This window comes from Pelodiscus sinensis, chromosome 23 (assembly GCF_049634645.1).
Source record: "Pelodiscus sinensis isolate JC-2024 chromosome 23, ASM4963464v1, whole genome shotgun sequence".
Classification (NCBI taxonomy): domain Eukaryota; kingdom Metazoa; phylum Chordata; order Testudines; family Trionychidae; genus Pelodiscus; species Pelodiscus sinensis.
The window spans coordinates 6,103,017-6,116,213 of record NC_134733.1 but is presented as its reverse complement, the minus strand read 5'-3'; the positions used below and the strand labels follow the sequence as shown (position 1 = coordinate 6,116,213).

The following is a 13,197-nucleotide window of genomic DNA, read 5'->3' as shown; positions in this document are numbered from 1 at the left end:
AGAGGGGAGCGTATGCAGGAGCAAGCCTACTGCACCACTCAGAAGGGTCACCTGTGTGCCTCATGTTGTACAGAATGCAGGGGTTAAATTCTAGTTTGAGGCTTCAGCATTTGGAGTAGTTACATGGGCATGTTGCTACACCCCTATGGGTGACTAGTTGGGTCCCCTGTTTTGCCAGGATTTCAGCTGTAGTTGAGTCAGGTTAGCTTAGTCTTACCAGTTTGAGTCAACCATGGAGCCTGAGTATGAGCAACTTCTGTAGTTGGGAGCAGGGGGGTTGGAGACTAGTCTTGCGGCAGAGCCCTTGTCTTGAGTTGGATGCCTGTCCAAAGTTGAGGCCACCTAAGATGTGCTTAGCCCTAAGCATTTTGTTCTAGTCAAACTGTTAACTCATGACTTCATTCTTGCTGTTGCTAGACACACCCTTCTCTCCCCCCCCCCCCAGGGAATTAGACTTGCATAAAGAACCAAAGTCTTTGCTAGAATCAGCATAGAAGCATACAGCTGGAAGAGCCCTCAGGAGGTCAAATCCACCCCCCCTGACCAAAGCAAGACCAACCCCAACTAAGCCATCCCAGCTTAGGCTTGGGCAAGCCCAGCATGAGGAAATGTTAGGCTATGTCTAAACCACAGGCTTTGGAAGAAATCTTCTGGTGGAAAAGAGCTGCTGAAAGAGCATCCACACTGCCAAAGCACATGGAAAAAGTCATCTGTTTTCCCAAAAGATAGCTTCCACACTGAATGGATGCTCTCTTGCATGCAAGCTGTGATTACTATGGGTGGAGTGGCTTTTTCCTCTTTCGAAAGAACCCTCTTCCCCATCCACACCCCCTTTTCTGGAAGAGCTCTTTTGGAAAAGTCTTCCTTGTAGAAAGAGGTTTACCAATGTTGGAAAATCCACTCTGTTCAATTTCTCAAAAGAATGCAATTGCAGTGTGGACATAAGTGACTTTTTTTGGAAACACTGTTGTGTAGACATAGCCTTGAACTGGTTATTTGGTTCAGCAGCAGCTATAGGGCAGGGCAAGCGGGGCTGCTGCCCCCGGCTTCAATAGGCCCTGCACATGCTACGTCTGGTCAGTTGCTGCCTAGGCACATGTGCAAAATTGTGCCTTCCTGGGCCCTGCGGCGCAGCCCTGGGTCCTGCAAAATCCACCCCAATTTGGTTAAACCCCGACAGGCTGGCGCTTATTGGTTAATGTTAGTGAAATGCTACTCCCCACACTTTGGCGCTGCATGTTTGCCTTTTGAGCCACGGGCCCGGTAGACAATAGACAAAGATTTAACACTAGGATCAATCTTACAAGTTCATGTTTGAAAGTGAACTCTGCCCCCTTCTCCCATGTGCCTCTGGCTTCTTAAGGCTCCAAGACAGTGGTCACCAACCAGTAGATCAGGATCCACTGGTAGGTCTGGAGCCTGACAGGTGATTGACCTGTTTGGACACATGGCTATCGAGTGCCAGCACTCAGGAGTGGCCTGAGGCCGGCTGCAGCAGCTAGCGCCCTAGACAGGGCAGTGCTGTGCTGTCATCAGGCACCCAGGCCAACAGTGCCCTAGGCAGCTGCCTAGCTCGCCTAGGATCATGGGCTACCCCTGCCGGCACTTCAGCTACCCCTCCCTCCCCCCACTACTGTGCAGCTCCGGCCCTTAGCCTTGGAGCGGTTCCCCAGGAGACTCCAGCTTGCTATGCACGGCACTGATGTCAAGGTGCCCCCTTCTCCTACCGTGTGTCCTATCTCCACAGAGCAGAGAGGGGGCAACAGGACTAGGATAGAGAAAGTTTGCTGGCTGCTTTTGGCAGTGGTGCAGGGCTTAGCCCCATTGCACCACACCCAGGAGCCACCTGAGAAACAGGGCCCAGCTGGAGCCCACGTCCTGAAACCCTGCCCAAGTCATGCACTTCCACCTGCACCCCAAGCGCCTGCCCTAGCCCTGCGCTCCCATGCACCCAACATCTTCCCAGAGCCTGCACCCCAACTGTCTGCCCAAAGATCAACTGAGCCCCTCACATTAAATCCCTTAACCCAAGACCAGAGCCTGCACCCCAACCTTCTACCCCAGTGTCAACTTTAGAGTACCCCTTTTTCAAATAAAATAAACATCCCCAGTACCTGCAGTTCAGACAATTTTCCTACCTTCAACATTTTTGTTTAAACTTAATAGTAGCTGCCAGGCAATTAAATTTTGGGGTATAAAAGTACAAAATTAAGTTCAATTCTCTAAATCAGTTGTGTTGATCTACCCCATCCATACACACTCCTTTCAAGTACCCCTAAGGGTTCTCATACCAGCGATCTACCCCACCCTAGTGAAAGTGAGGGAGGGAATGAGGCTGGAGTGAGCAGGGCAAGGATATTTGGGTGAGACAGATCTTTGCTTTCACTTAGATTCAGAAAGTGATCTTGTGCTGAAGGTTGGCACTCTGCTGTAAGGTGCCACACCTTGACGGGAGGGAGGAACGAATGAACAGGCTTTCCCTGTTCTCTGCATGTGATGGGACAAACTTCTAATAGAGTCTAGTCATGTTGCATCAAAGCAATCAAGAGTGATTATGAACAGAACAGATATGAGCAGGAATGCAAGGCATTTCTGATCAGCTATGGGAGGAGTGTGTTAGAGATTTAGTGCAATCAGTCCTTTGATTAAGGTTTGCATTGCCTTACGCAATGCCCCTTAACAAGCCCTGCATGTCCAAAAGCCTCCAAGCCAACTCTGGAGTAGACCTTAAGCAAGAAGGCCCTTGCAGGTCTTCCTACAATAGGAAAAGCTGGATTGGTGCCTTCTGCCATCCTTTGTAGGCAGATGTTACAGGGGACATTCGACTGGGCCACAGCCAAGAGGTTTCCTGTTCAGGGACTGATGTGCAAAGCTGCTTTGTGTCTGTCAGAAATCCATGGGCTAGGCCATTTTCAGCAATTTCAGCTCCATGTTTAAAGGATTTAAAGTCCCAGGAGGCCACAACAGGTTTCAGGAAGCAAGCAAGCAAGTCTTGAACGCTTTCAAGAGGGTGATCAAAATCCAGTCCCTCCACACACACACACACGAACCCCTCCATTGCTCTGGAAGAGGGGAACTTGCTCAGGGCAGGTACTGGAAATGTCACCGGGTGATAATGGAGACGTTCAGAGCCATTGGCGTACCAAAGACAAGTGTGAAAAATTGCTTGAAGAGACGCAGCATTTGCAGGAGGGAGAGGGGCTGACAGCCAAGGGAAGACAGGAAGCTGGGTGGGTGGATATTTTAAGAAACTGTGAGTCAGACAGTCTCTTTATGCTCATTGTTATGCCTCACTGCAGCAGTCTCTTGCTACCACACTACGGCTACATCTACACTGGCCCCTTTTCCGAAAGGGGCATGCTAATTTTCAACATCAGAATAGGGAAATCCGCGGGGGATTTAAATATCCCCCACGGGATTTAAATAAAGATGTCCGCCGCTTTTTTCCATCTGGGGAAAAGCTGGAAAAAAGCGTCTTGAAGTAGGAATAAGATCCTCTGGAATAGGGCTTTATTCCAGAGGATCGGGCCAGTCTAGATGCTTTTTTCCAGCTTTTCCCCAAGCTGGAAAAAAAGCGGTGGACATCTTTATTTAAATCCCACGGGGGATATTTAAATCCCCCATGGATTTCCCTATTCTGAAGTTGAAAATTAGCATACCCCTTTCGGAAGAGGGGCCAGTGTAGACGTAGCCTACTAGTCTTAACCCAGGGAGGGAGAGTGGGGAGCACATGTACCCACCTGCTGAGTCAGAGCGTGCTGCCAACTGCAGCAGAGCCCTGCCTCCTACCCTCCCCTCCCGGACAGGGGCACGTTTACACTGGAGAGCCCAGGGTGACTGCCTGAGGTCACCCCACCACTGTGCCCACTGACACGTGCATTTGGCCCACTGCTGGCCAGAGTAAATTGACTCTAGGAGCCAGGCATCAATGGTGTAGCAACCTGACAGGTCTCCTGCTCCATCTAGGACGGATGTTTGGCTGCATACATTCATGCACATGGGCACAGTCAGCAAGGGAAGCAAATGCAATTAGTCACCACAGCAGACTCAGCCTGCAAGGCTGCAAAATGGGAAGAGGATTGAAAGCAGCAGGCCAGGTTAATTGTAGGTGAGGCTGGTCCAGGGAAGCTAGAACCAAAAGGGTTTACCGTTGGGCATACGTGTGCTAGCCTATTACAATGGCCAGTCAGTGCCATGGAATTCAATGCTGCCACCTAGACCAGCCAAAGACAGCTCTTTGGGGTGCACTTTACAGGTACAGTCAAATTACACCTCACTCCTGATTGTCAGTTGCCATCTCCGGTTGCTTATTTACCACCCCTTATGAAAAGGGGGTTCTGACCTGTCATGCTGCCAGTTTAGATCCCCACCCTGAACCTGGGTCAGTTTGCCTGTTGTGGAGTGAGATTGGTACAAGGTGTTTAATGAGGTGTTCTGTTACAACCCTCCCCCCACCCCCGAAAAGTTGGCCTGTACCTGGCATCTTTTAGTGTTTTATACCCGTAACCCTGTTTCTACTACATCTTATTAGCCAAGCCTGCTTCCTGCTCACAGCTTAGTTTTGCTTGGAGCAAAGTCTTATTGCTCTTTGGTCTCAGGCCTGTGATACATGATACAGTTCTGCCCTCCCCACTATAGAAAGGATGTGGACGCATTGGAGAGGGTCCAGCAGAGAGCAGCCAAAATGGTTAGGGGCTGGAGCACATGACCTATGAGGAGAGAGTGAGGGATTTGGGTTTGTTTAGTCTGCAGAAGAGAAGAGTGAGGGGGGATTTGAGAGCAGCCTTCAACTTCCTGAAGGGGGGTTCCAAAGAGGATGCAGAAAGGCTGTTCAGTGGTGACGGATGGCAGAACAAGCAGCAATGGTCTCAAGTTGGGGGGAGGGAGGAATCTAGGTTGAATATTAGGAAAAACTATTTCCCTAGGTGGTTGGTGAAGCACTGGAATGGGTTATCTAGTGAGGTGGTGGAATCTCCATCCCTAGAGGTGTTTAAGTCTCAGCTTGACCAAGCCCTGGCCGGGTTGATTTAGTTGGGATTGGTCCTGCCTTGGGCAGGGGGCTGGACTTGACCTTCTGAGGTCTCTTGCAGCTCTGATGCTACATGGGCTTATGTTTTTCAGATCCTTCTTCCTACATGAGCCAGCAGTACAGGCAGTGGAAGCAGCACTATTAAAACATGCTACGTTGACTGCAGAGCAGAAGCCAAGACAGCGGGAAAGTACAGGGAAATAACACGTCTGGTGCTTTAGCACATTTGTGCTAGTTACTTGAATCCAGGAAGTGTTTCAGATACCATTCAACAGACAGCTGTGTTTAATTACCATAAAACCTCTGTGTTAAAAACTGTCCAACCCCTCACGTGGAACCAGGTGTACACAATAAGGCAGCAGAGACAAAAGTACAAAGAGGACAAAGAGCAGCACCACTTTTCTCCCTAGTGAAGTGTCAAAGCTGTATTAAGTCAGTGTTCAGGCATGACCTGTTGGCAGTACCACCATAGCATGGAAGGAAGTGGTTTGTAACAGAGGTTGCACTTGCTTGAGCTGCAAGAACACTGCCAGCATTGGAGGATGTTTCCCATTGTGCTATTGGGAGCTACAGACACCAGTGGGACAAGACAAGGAAGCAGCTCATTTTACAGACCAGGGCAGAGGCACCGAGTGTGGGGGCTTGCAGCACAGTTCTATGGAAGATGAACCCAGACCTTCCAAGGCCAAAACCAGCATCTCCAGCCACTAGCTCACTCAGCAAGGCATGTATAGGCCAACTAGTACCTTCCTGGGGTAGATGGATATCTTGGGACTGGAAAATGCCATGAACCTTGCCCTATTACTCCAGTGTCACGATGAGACTGACTCCAACACAGTTTTTTGGGCAAAATAACCAGAACAGATTCAGCAGCACAGTTGTTTAAGAATTAGAAACAATTAGTGACCACTCAAGTGTGGGCACCGTAGAGTAACACATATACCCATAGCATCATGAGCAAGACCCACTTCAGAGTTAGAGGAAGGCTTTGGCCTGGTTTTGACAGAGAAGCCTAGAAATTGTAGTCACACTGATTTGTCTGAAACCTGTTTGGAGATCTGCTTTCATTTTATCAAGTGTTTTTAAAGTGGCAATTGAAAGTTGAAGTTAAGCATTTGTGTTGTTTTAATTATGCCCACAAAGGCAGGCAAAACCTTTTAAGATTCGAGTACAGCTAGTTCCCTTAGAGGCCTTGGGATGAACGCCGGTATCTGCGTAAGGTGTCAGCTTAGATGAAAAGCTTTATTTCTGCTGCTTTGACTCCAAGTATCCCCAAAACAATTTTAAAACTTGACTGGCATCTCAAAAGGGGCTGAAGGTTTAGGTGTGGGGAAGACTAACTTTGAGGGAGCATGGAACACACATTAGCAACATCTTGAAAGGCTGAACATGACACAGGCCAAGCTCTTCACAGGGCCAGGTTAGGGCCAACAGAACCAGGTGCTGCTCTTTGCAAGGAGCTAGAAGCTCAGCACTGAGGTTGACAAATCAGTTTCAGGAGGAAAAACTAAGCCCCACCTACACCCTGCTGCTCAGCCAAGTCTAGCGGCCACCGATAGAGACAGCCTGCAATAGCATCAGTGCACTGCAAGGCTAGGTCTACACTGGCCACTTCTGTGCCAGAAATATGCAAGTGAGGCTAAGCATGGAATATTGCTGAGCCTCATTTGCATACCTAATGAGCTGCCATCTTTGCAGAACAGGCTCGTGCCAGAAGGAGCACCTAAACTGCCCCTTCTTGCGCAAGATGACCCCTCTCGTGCAATGCTGTTAATCCTGAAAATAATTGTCATAGTGCAAGAGGGGTTTTCTTGCACAAGGGGCAGTGTAGAAAGCTCCTGGCACAAGAGCCTCTTCTGCAAAAGAAGTCAGCTCATTAGGTATGCAAATGAGGCTGTGATATTCCATGCTTAGCCTCATTTGCATATTTCTGGCACAAGAAGCTTCCAGTGTAGACATAGCCCAAGAGCCCTAGCTAGTCTGTCATCATACACCCACCGCAATAGCCTTGCTTTGGAGAACCTGGCCTCACCTGCCAGCATGGCTGCCCCAAAGACAGCCAGCGTCCCTCTGCAGCAACAGAGAGCCACAGGGCTGCTCTCCCTTCCCACGCCCCTCCTGGGAGGAGAAGAGCTGAGCAGTGGGCACCTCATGAAGTCACTTCCCCATAGACCGCAAGTTCCCAGGGAGCCCCCCTTCCACATGTGGTCTCCTTGCCACCCCTTCAGGTGTGGATTTCCAGCATCAGTAGGAGCAGGGATTGTAGGAGCAGGGATCTAGTCTCATCCCACTCCGATCACTTCCTGTCATGCACCTTGCCAGCCCAGGTCTGCAGCCCACCAAGAGAACCTCAAAGCCTAAGAGATGCAGGCCTGTCCTGGGGTGCCCCAGTTTTACATGCTGCCAAGTTCAGATGAATTCCTGCCATTCCAGCCTGCACTGCTGAGATGGAGCCTTCTAGACCCCTCATTCAAAGGACAGGCCATGCCAGAGCCTTCCTAAGCCAGACTCTAGCCTCAGGACACTGCAACAGTGGCTATAGCAGACATAACAGGATCTTCAGGCCACATGCCAGGCCTAGACTGCAGGCTCAGAAGAGAAGCATGAGGGGGATTTGACAGCAGCCTTCTGCTCCTTGAAGGGAGGTTCTAAAGAGGATGGAGAGAGGCTGTTCAGTGGTGACAGAACAAGGAGCAATGGTCTCAAGTTGCAGTGGGGGTGGTCCAGGTTGGCTATCAGGAAACTTTCCCTAGGAGGGTGGGGAAGCACTGGGCTGGGTTCCCTAGGGAGGGGGTGGAATCTCCATCCCTAGAGTTTAAGTCCCAGCTTGATGAAGCCCTGGCTGAAATGATTAGTTGGGGCTGGCCCTGCTGTGGGCAGGGAGCTGGATTTGACCTCCTGAGGTCTCCACCAGGCCTGGGATTCTATGAAAACCTTAAGGGCTTGATCTCTGCTAGGCTTCTGGAAGTTGGCCTAGAGGGGGCCAAATTCATTGTCAATCACTTGGAAGATTCAGTTGCTTCCCTCCCCCCAGCAGGGTGCTCTGAAAGGTTAAGGACCCCTTCTGTTAAGCTGCTCTAGAGCAAGTCATCCTTGGGAGCGCCCTGCTGAAATCCAGCTTGTTCAGTGGAAGCGGAAGCAAGCTGGATGCATTTTAAACCTCTGGGATTAGAGAGTTACTTTGCCAACCATTCCAAAAGTGGAGCAGGCAGCTCCAGCACGGGGTCGCTGGAAGGCAGACTACGACAGGGTTGTCTCAGCTAGGATGCAAGGTATAAACACTGCCCATCATTGGCCTGGCATTACCACCGTTTGAGACCAAGACCAGACCATCTTACTGTGTGACAAGCCAGCGCTCCGATCGCCCCATTGAGCTGAGGTGGTTTCACAAATATGGAAACAGCATCATTAACAGCCTCCTGCCTAGGAACTGACACCATTCATCCTGGTCGAGAAGGCCTGATGAATAGTATCCTAAGATCCAATTCCCTGACCCCGGTGTCCCCTGTCACTGGAGCGCTTGGACAGCCACCCAAGAGACATTCAGATGCTGAGTAGCAGAGCAACACATGTTTTGATGCACATACAATGGATTCTGCACACAGATGGGAAAGTTAGAGGGAACACAGTCCTATTGTCCCAGTATTGGGCAAATTCTACCTGCTCTAGGGAGATTCCTGGCTATTGGTTTAGCAGCTCCCCACATTTGCAGTGTAAAGGGAAAGAATCTCGTTGAGTATCCCTCCTTCCCCCTCCCCATTTACTCAAGAACACAGGCAAGTAGTGCCTGCTCCTGATGGCATTGAAGGAGCTGGAGTATCCCAGTGGTGATGTTGGATAGGTGCATCTCCTCTAGACACCTCGCTGCTGCACTCCCTTACCTCTAAAGGAATTCAAGAGACAGCTGGTGCCTCACCTGGCTGGCCCCTGTAGACACTATGGTGTGCCTGGGAATACATTATCCCTGGAGGGTTCCAATACTAAAGCAGCAGCAGAGATCCAACTCAAACAGAACAGTTTACTTCAATTAGACTTACCCCGTTTGGGTTTTAAGGGGGTTAGAGACCAAGGTTACCGATCACTCGACATGAAATCCAGTGCACAGCTGAGTAAAGAGTGTGCCAGTTAAGTGTCACTTGCTGTATTTACACTGCCACCATTCACCCCAGCCCTGAGCATACCTTCCCCCTCCCCCTCGGATGCCAGAGGTCCAGATGCTTCATCTGCAGCGGAGCCAGGGCCGGGGCTGTGTCTCCCTTGACCAGAGGCAGCAAGCAGCCTAACTCCTCTGAAGCTGGGGCCAGCTTGTGCACACTAGAAGCAGAATCCTGGTTCAGAGCCCTCTGCCTCCAAGCCGTGCTCTGCTGTGCTCCTGTCTATGCAAGCCCTTTCCCAAACAGGCAACAGCTCACAGTTCCTTCTCTGCAGGCCCTTGTCAGCCAGCTCTAGACACAGACATAGCAGCTTTCCCTGAAGGGGAGAGACTAAGCCTCTGAAAACCCCAGCAGGCGCTAGCTTCCCAGCAGTTGCTGTGGAGGCTTTTCCAGACCAGGAGCAATCTGGGATATCTCTGAAAAAAAATGGAGCCCACCGCCAAGGGCTATGGGTACAAGCACTCCCCCTGCCATAGGATCTTGCGACAGGGAGCCTGCAAGGCCAGATTGCAGCATGCAGGAGCTCCCATGGAAGGTCAGTGTCTTGGTGAAGGGACTGACTTGTTTTGACATAGAAGCCAGGAGTGACTTGGTCACCAGTTGAGACCAGCTGTCTATGCCTATACACGGGTCAGGCTCTGTAGCCGCATCCTGCCAAAACTCAGCTACCCCCTCCCCCGCCATCACTCCACCCAGTTCCTTTCCCTTCCCACCCTCAAAGCAGGCCAAGAGTCACCACACTATGGCGGCAGCTTTGCTAGGAGACGCACTGCCACTTGGCCACAAGATCAGGGATTGGCACATTAGCTTTGAGTTTATGAAACCCACCAGGGGCTGCCCAAGAGATTCCACCCCCTTGACACACTAGGTTGGAGGTTACTGCTCAGCCTGGCTGGGAGACCGGGCCACGAACATGAGAGAACCAACCAAAACCTATCGGGGTGGCCTCTTCCACATTTACAAGCCCTTCACCAGATACAGGCCCTCACCCCTCCAGGGGATCACCACAGCCCATGTTTCCTTAAAAAGGCTGCAGAGAAAATGGAGCAGCTGCTCTAGTTAGAGTGTTGACTGAATGTGGCCAGTACAGGTACCCATCACAGTCATCTCGTTGTACAGCACTTTCCTTAAGGGTTTAAAAGGGACTAAGTCTGGCGTGCAGGAGGCAGGCCAGCTGAAAACTGGTGCTACACTTCAATGCAGAGAGGAGAAATTGTGGCTTTAACAGAGCCAATAAGGGGAGAGGTTTCCTAGCTACTTGTGGTCCCCAAGTCCAGCTACCATGACTAGGAAGTGCAGGGCAAATCTCCTTTAGCCCATCATGTGCAAAGCCATCACCTTAACGGGCAAAACCAGAGGGCTCCATTTCATCCTGCAGTTAGAGTTACATCAGTGTCAGATGGACCACAGCTGGGCTAGCCAGGTGCCTTCTCTATGGGGGGGAGGCTTAGAACTCCCTCATTAGAGCAATCAGATACCACTCTGAATTAGATCATTTAGAAACAAGGTTGGGGGAGGTGGGGAGTTTAAAGGGTGCTGCTTTTCAGTTCCTTGCACTTTCAGGGCAGTGCCTTACTCCAAAAAGCTACAGCATGCAAGGGGTTAACCCTGCAGCCCATCATTAAGAGATTCAAATGAACCTCTGCCTTGTTTTGGGCAACCCACCCTTCTGCAGCTCAATCAAGTTAAACAAGCAATCCGAGCAGGTGAAGGGCACTAGCTCCTTGAATCATTAGGGAGCTGGAAAACGAGAGACGTGCCTTTCCCCAGCAGGTTTAAGATTTTCTTTGCCTGCCAAAGCCTTCAGCAGCAGCTGGATGCAGGGGAACATACCCCGCCCAGCCCTTCTTCAGCATGCAGCTCATGTAGAAGATCTCACCAGAGGACTTTGTTATGTTCATGTACCTCAATGGGGCATGGATCTGCTTAGCAGAGGCCACTGTAGGGCCAACAGGGAGCGCACACAAGCCAAAGCCCAGGAGGCAGCTAGGAGCACATCACAGACACAAGCTAGGAGCAATCAGGGAGAAGGACACAGTCACACCACACCACTGGGGAGCGTGCCCTCCGAGCCAGACACACTGGGCACCCCTCAGGCAGAGATTGCCAAAAGAAAATAAGAGAACAATGTTTCCTGGCAATTCTTATCCCACAAGACAAGGCAAGATCAGTCTTAATTAATAGTCCCACCCACATAGTCTCACTGAAAGGTGAAACTCATACATCTGCTGTGCAGAAGGTAGATCAGACACCACCATATCCAACAGGCTAATAAATAACATGCAGTGACTCACACAGCCAGCTCCCTGAAAAAGAGCCTGCTCCTTACCTGACCAGGTGCTCTCACAAGGAAGGGAAGGCTAGTCTCAGCCCTAGCCCAGGGGCCTGCTTTTATAGGGGCAGTCTAAGAGGGCCCCGCCTCTCTCTTAAAGTGCCCCTGCACCCCATTTCCCTTTGACTACCACCAGCCCCGTTGCATCTACTTCTAGGGCAGAGAGACTCTGCTGAATGTGTGAGGCAGCAGTGTGGCCTAGTGGATAGGGATAGTACTCAGAAGACTTGGCTTCCACTCCCAGCCTGGCTGAACAGCCATGGATGAGATGCTCCTTGGCTCCGGTGGCCCTCAGGCCCTTTTGGGAGCTCCTCAGGGCAGGGGCTGTGCTTCATTGCGCATGTGTGTGGCCCCTCATACAACAGGGCCTCGCACTGTTACCATAATTCAAATAATAATCCTGAGGCCTGTAAGCAGGGGGGGTGCAAACGCCTCCCCTCCCCCCCCAAGGTCCTCCAAGTAAGCGTGAGGCTGGGGTGGTGCATTGCCCCAGCTTCCCTTCTCTTTCTCCAGTGGGCTGAGGGAAGGCTGGGGCTGATACCCCCTCCCCTCTGGAGTGAGGCCAGGGGCAGTGCTGGGCCACAAGGGTGGGGGCAGGGCAGCCACTAGCCCCTCCCACAACTCACCCCCCCCCACACACACACAGAAATTCCTGCATATAGGCCTGATCCTGAACCCACATTTTCATCTTCCAAGGCTAGGGAGGCTGCTTTGGATGCTAGACAGGCAGCAGGTTTAAAACAAACAAAAGGAAGCTTTTCTTCACACAGCGCACAGTCAACCTGTGGAACTCCTTGCCAGAGGATGTGGTGAAGACTAGAACTTTTACAGGGTTCAAAAAAGAGCTAGATAGATTCATGGAGGTTCGGTCCATCAATGGCTATTGGCCAGGATGGGTAGAAATGGTGCCCCTACCCTCTCTTTGTCTGGAAATGGGAGACAGGGGAGGGATCATGGGATAATTACCTGTTGGGTTCCCTCCTTCTGGGGCAGGAGTCTCCAACCTTTTGAACCACTAGATCCCTTTTTCAATTTAAGTGCAATACCTCAAACCCAGATACCCGTGCCCGGCCGGCTTCCTTCCCCCCCTTCTTTAAGTCCCTGCCCCTGCTCCACCCCTTCTCCGAGGCCCCCCCCTGCTCACTCCCTCCCCCTTCTTCCATCCTCACTCACTTACACCAGGCTGCGGTAGGGTTTGGGGAGCAGGCTCTGGTCTTGGGCCAAGGGGTTTGGAGTGAGGGAGGGGCTTTGGGCTTAGCCCAGGGCAGGGGATTGGGGTCCAGGAGGGGGCTCAGGGTGCAAGCTCTGGGAAGGAGGACTCATGTTTAGGGCAGGAGGTTGGGTGCAGGAGGAGGTTCAGGGCTGGGACAGGGGTTCAGGGAGCAGGCTCTGGCTGGGCTCCGATTAACTGAAGCAGCTTCCGGGTGGTGGAGCAGTGGGGTTAAGGCAGGTTTACTCCTGCCCTGGCCCTGCACCGTGCCTGAAAGCAGCTGGTGTGTACAGCGATGGCTCCAGGGCACCATGTGCTGCCCCACGTCTTCAGGCACTGAGCCCACAGCGTCTACTGGCCACAGTTCCCCATTATTGATCAACAGGAGCTGCAGGAGAGTATCTGCAGGCAAGGACAGTATGTGGAGACCCCCCTGCTCTGCCTCTCTCAGGGGCTGCAGGGACATGCCCGC

General features: G+C 51.5%; 1 protein-coding gene across 1 annotated transcript in view; it reads right to left on the bottom strand.

The window, feature by feature from the left end:
* The window catches only part of ACTL8 (actin like 8), a 39,622-nt gene extending 28,087 nt beyond the window's left edge, over positions 1-11,535 (bottom strand). Inside the window, exon 1 of the mRNA XM_014569564.3 lies at positions 11,513-11,535. The gene's annotated coding sequence lies outside the window, so the exon portion shown is untranslated. The remainder of the gene's footprint in view (positions 1-11,512) is intronic.
* Between the last annotated feature and the right edge of the window lie 1,662 nt (positions 11,536-13,197).